The following is a 14,183-nucleotide window of genomic DNA, read 5'->3' as shown; positions in this document are numbered from 1 at the left end:
AAATGGAAATACTAATTAAAAATTCCATATAGCATGGACGCTTTTTACAATGGTTTAGACACCACTTGGAACACTCACATCAAATACCTAGATATCTGGGTTCTAGTCCTGGCTATACTCCTGATTCTGGGAAGCATGGCCCTCACATGGATCCCAGACACAAAAGTAAAAGACTCAGGAGTTCCTGTCTCCTGGCTTTGGACTGGCTCAGTCACAACTCTCATGGGCATTTGAGAAGTAAACCAGATGATAAAGACTCTCTCTCTCTCTCTCTGTCTCCTCCCCTCTATCTCTCTCTCCACCGTTCAAATAAAGTAAAAAATATATGTATTTTTTACTTAGAGATGGAATTTTAAGATATTCCAAAAACCAAACACTCTTTTCAAATAATAAGTTCAGAACTTGCATGCTTCAGAATTTTAATACTACAAAGATACAGGGGGGAAAAAAGCATGGTACCAACATAAAAACGATGGAGCTCAGGAAATGCTATTCCAGAATATGCCACCTTGGCATACTGGATATTTTAACTGAAGGAAAATGAGGAAACCACAGAAGGAGATTCATTCAGAGCATTTCCTGCTCACCTCATGAGGTGAGCCATAGAAACTAAAATTTCCTATGCATTTCTCCTCTGAAGCATGCCATAAAATCCTAAGATCACTCTCTGATCTTCTACCTCCTGTGTCCCTGAAGATCCTCACATGAAAGGCGTTCTATCATACACCAGAGCAAAAGAAAAATCACACAGAAATACCAAGAAGAATCTGAACAAACAGGCCTTGCTAAGTGCCTTCCAGTTTTTTACCATTAGATAAACCCTCTGGCCTGCATCTTACTGCATGATTTTCCATAAAAAATAGCTTTCGTCTCTTCTTGGGTCTTCATTTCTAAAGGCTCCTGTATCACAGAAAGCTTTAATTAAATAAACGTCTATGTCTGCTATTGTTAATCTGTCTTTTGTTAGAAATCTCAGCCATGGACCTTGCCAAACCTGAGAAAAAGATAATGCATTTTTCTCCCCTACACAGTAACTTAGGTCAATTGAATAGAATTAAGAGTCCAGAAATAAACCCATATATTTATGGTACTTTTTTTTTTGGTACTTTTGTTTTCAACAATGGTGTCAATGCCACTCTATAATGAAAGAAGAATTGCTTCAAAAAAAAAAATTGTGCTGAGACAACTGGATATCCATATGCAAAAGAATAAAGTTGGATGCTTGCTCCACACTACATACAAAAATTAACTCAAAATAAATCAAAGACCTATATGTTAAAGCTAAAGCTGTAAAATTCTTAGATGAAAGAATAAGGTTCAATCTTTATAACCTTGTTTTTGGCAGTGATTTCATATATTTCACAGAGCTCAAGTAACCAAAAGGAAGAAAGACTAATTGGATCTTGTCAAAATTAAAAACTATTGTGTGGAAAAAAACTTACCAAAGAAGTAAAAAGGCAATTCATATAACGGAATAAACTATTTTTAAATCATATTTCTGATGAGCCAATCTAGAATATATAAGAAACACTTGCAACTCAACAGCCAAAAGACAAACAGCCTAATTAAAAAAAAAAAATCTTGAATGGACATTTCTTCAAAACAAATGTATATATTTCCAATAAGTACATGAGAATGTGCTCAACATCGTTAGCCATTAGGGAAACACAAATTGAAACTACAGTGATATCTCTTCACACGAATTAAGACAGTTATAATAATTTAAAAAAAAAACCAAAATAACAAGTATTGATGAGCATGTGGAGAAATAGGAACTCTCAGACATTGCTACTAAGAATGTAAAATAGTGCAGCCACTGTCAAAATTTTTTTTAAAGCTTTTCATATAATTACCATGTAACCCAGCAATCCACTCCTAGCTATATACTCCCAAAGAATTCAAAACAGATGTTTAGGGACCAGCGCTGTGGCACAGTGGGTTAAAGCCCTGGCCTGAAGCACCAGCACCTCATATGGGTGCTGGTTCCAGACCTGACTGCTCCTCTTCCAATCCAGCTCTCTGCTGTGGCCTGGGAAAGCAATATAAGATGGCCCAAGTGTTTGGGCCCCTGCACCCACGTGGGAGACCCAGAAGAAGCTCCTGGCTCCTGGCTTCAGATGGGCGCAGCTCCTGCTGCTGCGACCACCTGGGGAGTGAACCAGCAGATGGAAGACCTCGCTCTCTCTTTCTACCTCTCTCTGCAGCATTATCATTCAAATAAATAAGTCTAAAAAAAAAACAAACAAACAAACAAAAAAAAAAAAACCAGATGTTTAAGCAAAAACATGTGCATGAAAGTGCAAAGCAGAAGTATTCAAAATAACCAAAAGATGGAAACAACCTTTATGTCTATCAGCTGACAAGCAGATTTTTAAAAAGTGGTATATCCATACAATGGAATAGTAAGCATCCAAAAAAGAAATGAAGCAATGATATATGCTACAAAGTAGATAAATCTCAAAAGCATTATACTAAATACAAAAAGGAAGGCAAAAGAGATGACGCATTTTATGATTCCATTCATGTGAAATACCCGGATTAGACAGAGCCATAGAAATAGAAAGCAAGCTAGTGGTGGTCAGGATCTGGTCTATGGGGGAGCAGAAAGTGACTGCTTGAAGAATACAGGCCTTCCTTTGGGATGAGGAAAATTTTCTGGAATTTGAAAGTGGTGAACATACTGGAAACAATTGATTCATATTTTTAATTGGTGAAACACTGAATTCCATGTTAGGTGAATTTTATCCTGATTTTATGAAGCATAAATTCATGAACAGCTCAAAAGGATTCTGTAGCACAGAGCTGGCAGTGGTATATAAATCTTACCACGTAGGTGGGGCACAGAATCACTGCGAAGGGACACAGAGGCAAAGAATGCTATCAGCCTCAGTGGGTAGAAAGATTCTTTAAAGAATGAAGACTCCTGGACTTTCAAAGACATTGAGATAGAAGGAGCCAAAGGGAGTCCGGGTGTGTTTCAAGGAAATGGGCAAACGTTTCATGGACAGATGATAGTTCTCAGTGTGAAGTGGCTAAATAGAGCCATTTGGAACAAAACTGGCAAAAAGGTCACTAAAAGGCCAAATGCATGACATAGATGAAGATTGATGCACACCGTCATTTTAAAATAAGAAAAATTCACTTCCTATCTGGATTTGGGATTTCTCTTTGAAATAGAAAATATATTAAAGCAATGGACCCCAAGGGCTAGCGTTGTGTCGCAGCAGGTCAGGCAGCTGCCTACAATGCCAGCATCCCATTTAAACACCTGTTGGATTCCTGGCTGCACCACTTTGGACCTAGCTCCCTGCTATTGCTCCTGGAAAAGCAGTGGCTGATGGCCCTTAGTGCTTGGGTCCCTGCCGCACAGCCATGTGGGAGACCCGAATGGAGCTCCTGACTCCTGGCTCAGGCCCAGCTCTAGTCATTGTGGCCTTCTGGGGAGTGAAAGAGCAGACAGAAGCTATTCTCTCTCTCTTCTTTCTCTCTTCCTCTGTGTTGGAACAAACAATCTTTGTAAATGGGCCCCTATTCTTACACATAATAAATTGATTAGAGCTGAGAGACCACAGGCCCTTTCACAGGAAGCCAGAAACCCCAAAGCACTACCTGCCTTCTAATTTGAGTTACAAAAATAGGATTGAATTTTTTAACTTCTCCTTAGCTTTTTAAAGCACCATAATTCTAAAATAAGATCACCAAGAGTGACCTTTCTGTGAACCTTAGGATCTCGATGATAATTTCAAAATGTTGAGTTACCGTGAATCCCACAGCGCCTCTGGTACCCTGTGATGTAGACATTATATTTTAATCTTACAATCAAGCCATCCATTCCTCCTTTAGGAGATGAGCAAATTTATTCTTTCATAATTCGATTTCAGGAGTTTATAGACCAAATGGAATATATATTCTAGGAAATATTAATGTAGAAAAGATTTGTTCAGAAATATGTATTTTCTGTTTAAAAACTAGACTATAAAGGAAGGCCACCTTTTTTGCCCAGTTTCATAATAGAACCCCGGCATATTTTCCTGCCTTCAATATACCCTGATTCTATATATTTGTAGCTGAATATATTTTTGTTCTGACACAGCTGGAAAAAGCCTCAATTTAGCAATTTAGATTTAGCAAACAATTTGTGCATAATATGGCCCATTTGCTTTTGGTGTTATTTCATCATGATTTTAGAGCCAAAAATACTGCAATATAAAAATCAGCAATTGAGTGTGTGCAGTGACTCTGATGAACTGAATTTTCAATGGTGTTTTGTTTAAAATATTATCCAGCCTGCTTAGAATGTATAATTTCAAAGATGTCATGGCTTAGAAGGTAAGATGCCCCTTACTGGGTATAATTTCCATTACAAATCAAGAGGACACAAGCTGTGATATCACTCACAGCCTATGTGAGAAGAACTTAACCCTCTGACCCAGCTCACTCTTCTTCATTCTTCAGAACACCAAATCAAGGCTATGCCTGATAAATTTGTAACTTAATTTGTTTTAAGATTATACACTTAGCCTTCATCTAAGTTTCTCAAATGGGAAACAATTTATACCAATCGCTTGTCCACTGAATAGAACAAAAAAGACAAAGATCTGTTGCACTACAACAAATCAGGGTGGCCTGTTTAGCATCTTCCAGGCTACATGAAGCCTCACCATGTTGGAGTTTAGTACAGCACGAGAAACAATTGTAACACACACATACACACACAAGTACACATCCACACACCCACACACCCCAACTGAGAACTGACTGAGGAAATATGATCTGAGAACCATGCCCTCTTGTCTTGAATTCTGGTATCTGAAAACCAGCAACCCCTGACTTTGGAGCACTAGTTTTCCTGTTGTCAGGATGCGTGTCCTCCTGTTGCATCCTTAATGGTAACCCCGCCTGAGTTGCTCAAGACTATGTCCACACTGTTCCCCAACTCTTTCAGGTCTAGAGTGCACACCGTGTGCTTTAGCTTGAATTCCACTTTGTTCATCAAAATTCTTTCCTCTCTGCCCTCTGTCAGCTTACCCGTGTATCCAGTCCTACACACATCCTGCTATCATGATCTACATACCTACTGTGTGGCTGACTGCATGCTGGATATGAAAAGCTAAATGAATTCCCAGTAAATGCCTTCAGAATATTTACAACTAAATGAGGAAAACGGTCCATTAAACCTAAAATTGTGTTTTTCAATAGAAGATTTTGGTTAAAAATATAAGTGAAATTCAATTGCATAGTGAATATATAATGGTAGAATTGCAAAGCATTTCTGTACAATGGTACACTCACATACAACATATGAAAACAGCTTGAAATTCAAAAAAATAATTGTGATCTAGCAAATGACACCAAATTAGAACAATTTTGCTATCTCACATCATTAAAATGTATATATAGGGGCAGCGCTGTGGCATAGCGGGTAAAGCCGCCACCTGCAGTGTCAGCATCCCATATGCACACCAGTTCGAGTCCTGGCTGCTGCACTTCTGATCCAGCTATGACCTAGGAAAGCAGTAGATGACGGTTCAAGTCTGGGCCCATACACCTGCGTGGGAGACCCAGAAGAAGCTCCTGGCTCCTAGCTTCGGATTAGCTGAACTCCAGCCGTTGCAGCCATCTGGGGAGTGAATCAGCAGATGTAAGACCTCTCTCTCTCTCTTTCTCTCTTTTTCTTTCTGCCTCTCTGCAATTCTTCCTTTCAAATAAATAAACAGATCTTTTAAAAAATTATATACATTATCCTTCCAAATTAGCAACAACTTGATTCTAAATGCTAAAATGTGATTCCCAAAATGAATCCTTATTGCAAATTTGTAAACATTAAAAACAGGAAATCCCTAAAAATTAACAAAAATAATTTAGAATTTTTTTTTACCAAACCTATGTAGCATTCCCATGTTAATCAAATTTCTCAATCAAAAATGTACATTATAAATAAAACTTTCAGGAGCAAACATGGGTATTTTATTGCATGGCACACAGAACATTTGCCACTACATGAATGGCTTTTAGTCTTTGACAGTTTTGTTTGTTCAAACTATTTACTAACATTTAGGGGAAAACAGCACTCTGCAGATATTCGTGTATCTAGGTAAACATGATAGTTGAGTGGTGCCCGGGAGTTTTTGAAGGCCCAGGTGTGAAAAGCAACTTATTGGAAGGATATGAAGGGAGAATCAATGAACAAGGGGGTAATGCAGACGTTTTAGCATACAGGATTAACCAGCGGGAAAAGTGAGGAAGAAGGGACAGAAAAATGGTGAAGCAAGAAAAGCCTTACCATCACAGAAGTTCTAGAATAAAGGCATGGGAATGCAAACCACCACACGTTGGGCAGAGGGTTACACACAGCACTCAGTTCAAACACCTGAGCCAGAGACTGTAAGAAATGAGGACAGGAAGAAGAGTTCATGTTTCTGGAAGCCTTGTATCTCAAGCCATGCTCCTGGTAACTAGTGTGCTACTAGATGACAATCAGTGTTCTGCATAGTAAACTTCTTCGGCCAGAGAAGTCTACCTCCTCTCACCAAGCACTCTCACAGCTGCCTGTCTTCAGGGAGTGCTGCTCCATTCTCCAAGTTGAATGAGACTACTGAAATATTGCTGGTCTATATTGGCAAGAGAGTGCTGAAACTGAGCCTGGTAAACCTGCTCCTCAGCAGGATGGCTTCTGAGGTGTGCATCTTTCTATGTCAGAAATGTGGACGATTAATTGAATTATTTACTTGATGGTTGTTTTTTAAATGATGGATGGATTTTCTTTTATTAGTGCATTCATAGCTTTAAAATATGAACTATATTTCTTGTCAAAAGTGTTTGACTTCCGAGTGTCTTGTACTCTGTACTGCCACGTTCAGTTGCCTAATATCAACATTGCCAGTGAAGGAATGAATATTAAATTAGTAAGTAGAGTCATAATGGAAATTCATCTTTGTGCATGATAAAAACTTGAGTGTTTACCATGGCTGTATCCTGTAGCACAAGGGTTTCAATGATGAGCCAAACAGGCCCAGTGCAAGAAAGCATAATGCATATATTTATTATTTCCTATATTTACACTTTTCTTTATTTTGGAGGAGTGGGAGGTGAGGGAGAGAAAGAGAGAGGCAGAGAGAACAGTTATCCATCTGCAACTTCACTTCCCAAATGCCTGCGGCAGCTGGAGCTGGACCAGGCAGAAGCTAGGAGCCCAGGACCCACTCCACCTCACCAATGCCTCCGAGCATCTGTATTAACAGGAAGATGGAATCAAGAGTGGAGCCAGAGCTCGAATCCAGGCACTCCAACATGGAGTGCAGGCGTCCCAGATTGTGTCTTATCTGCTACACCAAGTGTCTGCCCCTCCTCACACTTTATGATAATAAGAATTACTGAAGCTGTTAAAATGTCCCATGTTCTCAGGCCCCTCTCTTGCACAGTCTAAATATTGCCTTACAGTAAGGTAACCAAATATCTGGATTCTTAACAAGATTTTATGATCAAACACATTGGAAAACACTGACCTAGTGGGTGTCCTTAATATTAATTCCTATAGAAAGAGAATGCATCAAAATTCAGTGTTTTTTAAAAAAAATTCTTAAATAACAGATTAAAACATATCGGCTCTATTTTATACACGGAATAGAAATCAATACTGCATGAAAATAATTTACTTAGTATTCCATAGTAAAGGCAAGATTTAAATTAGCTATTTCTCAATTATATCAAGCCATTTTATGCCCTTGAATAACCCCCGAATTAATTAACCATAAAATGCTGATGACTACTTTTCTTCCCATATTTTCTTTTTAAAAGCAAATGAGTGAAAATACAAAGAAATGATAATTTTTTCATTTTATAAATTCCAAAGATTAATTTCCATGTCCAAACTAATTTGTGTGATAATGACATTCTGTCAACCTTAATTTTTACTCTGAATTTTCAATTGGCTATGGTATATGTAGTCACGTTTTTCTTTGTACTTTAATAAGAATTCTTAAAATAGGTGACATTTTAATCCAGAGGTGATGGAGAAAATATATGTGTGATATAAGCTGTGTGATACGTTCATATAGCTCCCAAAGTACCTTGCAATTCATCTACATGACAGCTGTTATTGAAGCTTAAGATCATTAGCGCAGGAAACTTGGCAAGGACATAGGACTGAGTTATAAATATTGGCTTCAGATGTCATTTCAGGACAGAGTTAAATTCTCTCAGGATGTAGTAGCATGGATTATATGAGAAACCCCAGTTGGATCCAAAGTTACTGTGAGATTAATGAGTCACACCAAAGGAAATGCATAAAATAAAATTTGGGTTCATGTCGTTTTTAATTTTGAAAAGTTTCTGTAGCAGGCTTAAAACGGTTTTATTTTTGTAACTTGCATGTTCAACATGAGGCAAGTCACTTAATTTCTCTAAGACTCTTTTTCCTCCTGAGTAAAATCGGCCTACATGGATATTGTTTTTGTCGTTGTCATTTTGCGCCGGGCCAGCCCACATGAAGTCTTCCCCTTCCTCTCACTTTGTTATCCCCTCTGCCAGTCCCTAATTTTCCCCACTTCTTAGTCTACTATTATGATTACTAGGATCATTTTCATACATCCAGCCACAAATTCCACTATCTTTCAGTCTAAAGATTGTCCAGTTGTTAGAATCATCTAAAAGTTGCAGTCCAGCTTCTTGAACAGTTGTATGAAGAGCAAAAATTGTACATCAAATCACTTTCCCAGTGATGTATTTTTTGAATAATAAATAGGATTTACTCAAGCACCTATTTTAAAAATGATTTAAGGCTGTTTATAAAATCACCTAAATCCTGACAGGTTAAAAATAAGTGTTGGAAATAAAAAGAGAATGAGATGAAGTCAAGGGAAAGTTAATGTACCTCTGAATGCCATAAAATAATGGGTAAAAATTGGACTGAAAATATGCCTTGCTTTTCCTCTAAATCAATGCATATAATTAGAATATCAGTAAAATTATGATAATAAAAAGAGCATAATGGAAAATTATGTTTCATCAATTACAAAAAATTGTAGCTTTGCTCTAATACAGGAAAATGGCTGTGATGATGTCCTGTCAAATGCTAAATTCTGTTGTAAATTAAAGTTCATACTTGACAATCACTTCTAACTTGTAACACCCTAGCAACTGAATAATCATTTAAAGAAATATACATATCCTAATATGTTTGTATAATTAACTACACCTTTTCAAAATGCACCTGAACATTCTTATGGTCTTGATGAATTTGTTGAAATACACCAGTGTGTCTAGACCCACCACAAATCACACTCTTTTGCCAAGAAAGGTGATGAACTACTGCACAAAGGTGTAGAGAGAAGTATGGAGATCTATGTGCCAGGCTCAGAACATTAACTATGTATGAAACCACCATCATCACTTTTTCAATCTATATAATTACTTTTTCAGATATTTATATATTTATTTATTGGACAATCAGAACTAGAGAGAGAGAAAGAAAAAGAGAAAGAGAGAGAAAGAGAGAGAGAGAGAGAGAGAGAGATCTTCCACCTGTTGGTTCACTCCCCTCATGGCCACAACTGCAAGGAGCCAGGAGCTTCATCCAGGTCTCTCACATGGGTGGCAGGGCCTCAAACACTTGGGCCATCTTCTACTGCTTACCTTAGGCCATTATCAGGGAGCTGGATTGAAGTAGGGCAGCTGGGTCTGGACCTGGCGCCCACGTGTGATGCCAGTTTCACAAGCGTCATCTTTACCCTCTACACCACTATCGTCTTAGGTTAAGTTTTTTCTTCGGAAAATTTTGAGCTGAGTAACAGATAAATTCAAAATCCTCTTCTTTATGCAAATCCAGTGAGTCCTCACTGATTTTAACCCTTAAGCAGCTGTACTTTATGCTTTTCAGATTTTATTTCTTGACATTCGGGATCTGCTCAGAATGCTCTAAGAAAATACTAAACTATGGGTGGACTCTAAAAGCAAACACATATTTCTCATAGTTCTAGAGGCTGGAAATCCAAGATGAAGATTCCAGTAGCTCTGATGTGTGATGAGGACCTGGCCTTTCATTTCAGATTGCCAGCTTCTCACTGTGTCCTCCTGTGATAGAAAGGTGAAGGTTCTCTGTGCAGTCTCCTGGCAAGGATCTAAAATGGAGCAGCTCAGACAAGAACCAGCACCTATATGGGATGTCGACATCTTGGGTAGCAATTTAACCTGCTATGCCACAAAGCTGGCCCCGTTAATTGTCTTTTAACATAGAGTAGAAGTATTCATCTAATCAACAAACCTTAGATAACTACCCAGTAAGTGTCTCTATATTATATTAATGAGAAAATGAGGTTGTTCATAACAATCAGTCATATCACATTGTAATGCCCATTTTAGAGATATAAAAGCTAATGCCAAAATTTAATAGATTTTAAAATCATACATTTAATAAAAGATGGAGTTTGGCTTTGACTTTTTGACTCCAAACTCTTTTTTTTCTAACGAGCCATGCTATTGATGATAAGGACAGATTACAGATGTAATGAGTAGGTGTAAAGACAGATAGATGATAGATAAATGATGAATAGATTAGATAGATTATATATAAATGGATGGGTGGATTAATGATACAGATGAGATAGACGTTAGATAGATGGATAGATAGAAAAATGGATAAATTGATCAAGTTGAGATAGATGATAGATAGATAGATAGATAGACCCACCAGAGAGACAGAAATATAAATCCAATGGACATTTTGAAGGGCAAAGCAGCACTTGCTGGCAAATCTTGTCAAAATAATTCCACACAGTTTAGAAACATGTCAGTCTAAGTTTCTACTACCATCAGCTTTTGTGGAAAATTGTCAGTTCGCCTTCAGAAAACAGAGACACCAAGATTTTTAAAATAAATGGTATGGTCATGATAAAGAGGTTTCCTAGACTAGCAGATGATCCAAGGCCTCAACTTCTTGCCTTTCTGAATAAGGAAATAAGGGCATAGCTTGAGCCAACAGCTTCATTATCTGTACAATGCAAAGTGAGTCAAAAATATTTTCTAAGGTCCTTTAAGATCAATAACATTCAAGGATTTTGTTAAAATAATTAGTTGTAAAATACTTATGGAGAAAGGAAGGGTGAAAGGGCTCATGTAGAGTTTTACAAATATAATAAGGCAAAAAATTTCAGAGTCTACAATGACTCTCTTTCAGGACATTTTTCTTCCTAGAAAAATGTTTCAAAAACAGCAGATGCTGTTCCCAGTGTGAGAAAGAGAGATTTAACCTGTGTCACTCATTCTTAAATATTATTATAATGCTTTATATAGAAGCAAGTATAAACTAACAATCCCCATTACATATTAGACAATAAGGATATTCAATTAAATATATTAATTATAGAGGTGGGAATCTGACACAGCAGTTGAGAAACTGCTTGGGATACCTGTATCCTGTATTGGAGTTGCTGGGGTTCAGAGTCTGGCTCAGCTCCCAATTCCAAGTTCCTGACACTGCATACCCTGGGAGCCACAAATGATGGCTCAAATAATTGTCTCATTGCTGTGGAGAGCTGGATTGAGTTCCAGGCTCCTGGGCATTTGGAGAGTAAACCAGCCAACGGGGGGTGTCTGTGTCTTCCCTGTATCTCTGCCTCTCAAATAAAATAAATAAAAATTTTAAAATGTTACACACCACAAAATTTTGTTATATTTTAATATTAAGCCAAAGCCATCATAGATTTTCAAATAGGGGTTACAAAAGATATGAATTGCTCTAAATTTCAAGTGAGTATCTTTATTATGAAACCGTAAGTATAAACCTTTAGTTTTACCACCCTGTTTCCTAAAGTATTAAAAAGAAAATGCCTGTGTCTTGGTGTATTTCCACAGTTAATTATATGTTCAAAATATTATGGGATTAACATTTAAATTGTATGGTGACAACAAGAATTTTTAATTTTGTTAAATCCTTACACATACTATACGTTTCAAGATAACAAGTACCTGGGGCAATCTCATCTCACAGAAGTTATAGGAAGCAACCAGAATATATTTCATTTCTGCTACGTTCTGAACATATGAACTTAAGAATAAGTATTGTAGAGATTTCAGGTCCAAAAGAAAATGAAATTAAACAAGAACAAAACGCTTAACTAGTCCCCAGACTCCTCCCGTGATAATTAGCACCACCAACCAATGTAATTTGGGCTTGGGCAACCTAAGACCCAAGGTAAAAGCCTCCTTGGATGTTGAGGTTAAGAGGATACACTATTATCCCTAAGGTGAATTTCAAAGGGACAATTAGAATGAGTTGCTGTTGACAGACACAATCAATTCTGAGATTCAACTCCCAAACATTTCAGAATGATGTTTATGAAATGTTCATTTAATGAAAAAGAATCCCACTAGTCAGCTATTTACATTGTTACAATTTCATTCAGATGGTAACTAAGGTTGAGAACAAGGCACAAACTTGAAACTGGACATCCAGACGTCACTACTAACCACAGACTTACATTCTTTTGCTATTTATACCATTTGTTTACTTTCTGCATTTCCTTAGCTTGGACAGGGACTTTCTGCTTCTAGTCAATTTCACTCTTATTTTTGGCACTTAAGTAAATTTTCCAGTCCTTCTGGAAAATGTTACATCTAACAAATTCTTTGCAAAGAGATGATGGAAACATTCCTATTGGGATTTAATAAATTGGGTGGTGATAGTTGTCACTATTGTCCCAAGAGATAAACGCAATAACTGAAAATATATCTGCACATTTAATAGATAATCATCTCCAAGAGGATGACAGTGACAAATAAGCAGTAACCCCTCTCCTTTGTCCGTGTCCAACTCTACCACCCAGTGCTTCTATTCTGTTCTTTAGAAGACACACACACTTCACGACCAGCTTGGCAATGACTGATCCATGCTCAGCCTGTTCTGAGTTTTCTGAATGATTCATTGAGAATTTCTGTCAATATTTTAACCTGGAGAACTTTACTGGGGTCTCCAGTGGGCACAATTAACTTAACTTCTGTCAGTAACCAAATCTTTTATGCTAAATCACATCAACTTTATTTAAAAGTGAACTTGGGAGCACCTTAAGTCCATACTTTTTTTTTCAAAAATCACAAACAAATAAAGTAGGATTTTGCTTATATTAAGTTATAGCTCTTACGAATTGAATATCTTCTGTCAAAAGGGAATCCAGGAAGCAATTCCCAGATCAATACTCACCCACTATACTTTTTCTTGCAAAGAGAAGTTGCCTTATTCAAACCTGCGAGCTTACATCTATTGTTTTAAGTGGTGTCCTCAACTTTATCTACCAGCAGTGAGAAGTAAATTTTTATGTACTTTATTGTTCAGTCACAAGAAAATTTCCACACCAGTGTAGCAAAACCAAAAATGAATAGGAAGTTATAAATACGGCTTAAGGAGGAAGGAAAGACCATTTCCTTTCAGCCACTCTGCATTTGGCCCTGACTATATTATGACACAGAGCGTCCTGCCTCAGTCTATAGCGAGTACTCCTCTTGTAAAATACCTGGTGCCCCTCTAAGCACTTCGCTGAGAGACCACTTCCCACCCTGAAACTCAGTGGTTTTATATCCCAGCAATTTTCAAGCTCAGTCAACATCTTTAGTTCAACAGTCACAATTAACACTTAGAGAACAAACATTACAATTAATAGGATTTTTATATGTGCTTTAATGAAAATGCTTATGACCACATATGTGTCTATTTTAATATGCTTTTACAGCATTGACTTCCACTGGAATTCCTTAGCAAGAGTTAGGAAGGAGTAAGGTAAATAAAGACAATGATTTCTTCTGAAAAACAATCCAAAACAATTCATAATTTGCAATTTTTGTATAAATTATGAATGTTTTCTTACATATTCACACTCTCAAATAAAAACTGAAGAGGAAATAAAGTCATTTTATGTTTTTAAAATACCTGTATCTTATCTTCTAAAGTTGTATAATTTTATATTTTAATCTAGGATTTATTTTGAGTTAATTTTTTAATTACATATGAAGTTTAGCCGGAGATTTATGGCCAACTGAACAGATCAGAGGCATAACACCAAAAACATGATCCATAAAATTTTAAAAAATGTATAAATTGCACTTCATTCAAACTTAAAGAACTACTTTTATGCAAAATTCAATAAATTGGACTTTCAAAATGTAAAATGTTTGCCATCCAGCAGAACCTGTGA

This window comes from Lepus europaeus, chromosome 3 (genome assembly GCF_033115175.1).
Source record: "Lepus europaeus isolate LE1 chromosome 3, mLepTim1.pri, whole genome shotgun sequence".
Taxonomy (NCBI): domain Eukaryota; kingdom Metazoa; phylum Chordata; class Mammalia; order Lagomorpha; family Leporidae; genus Lepus; species Lepus europaeus.
This window is presented reverse-complemented; position numbering follows the sequence as displayed.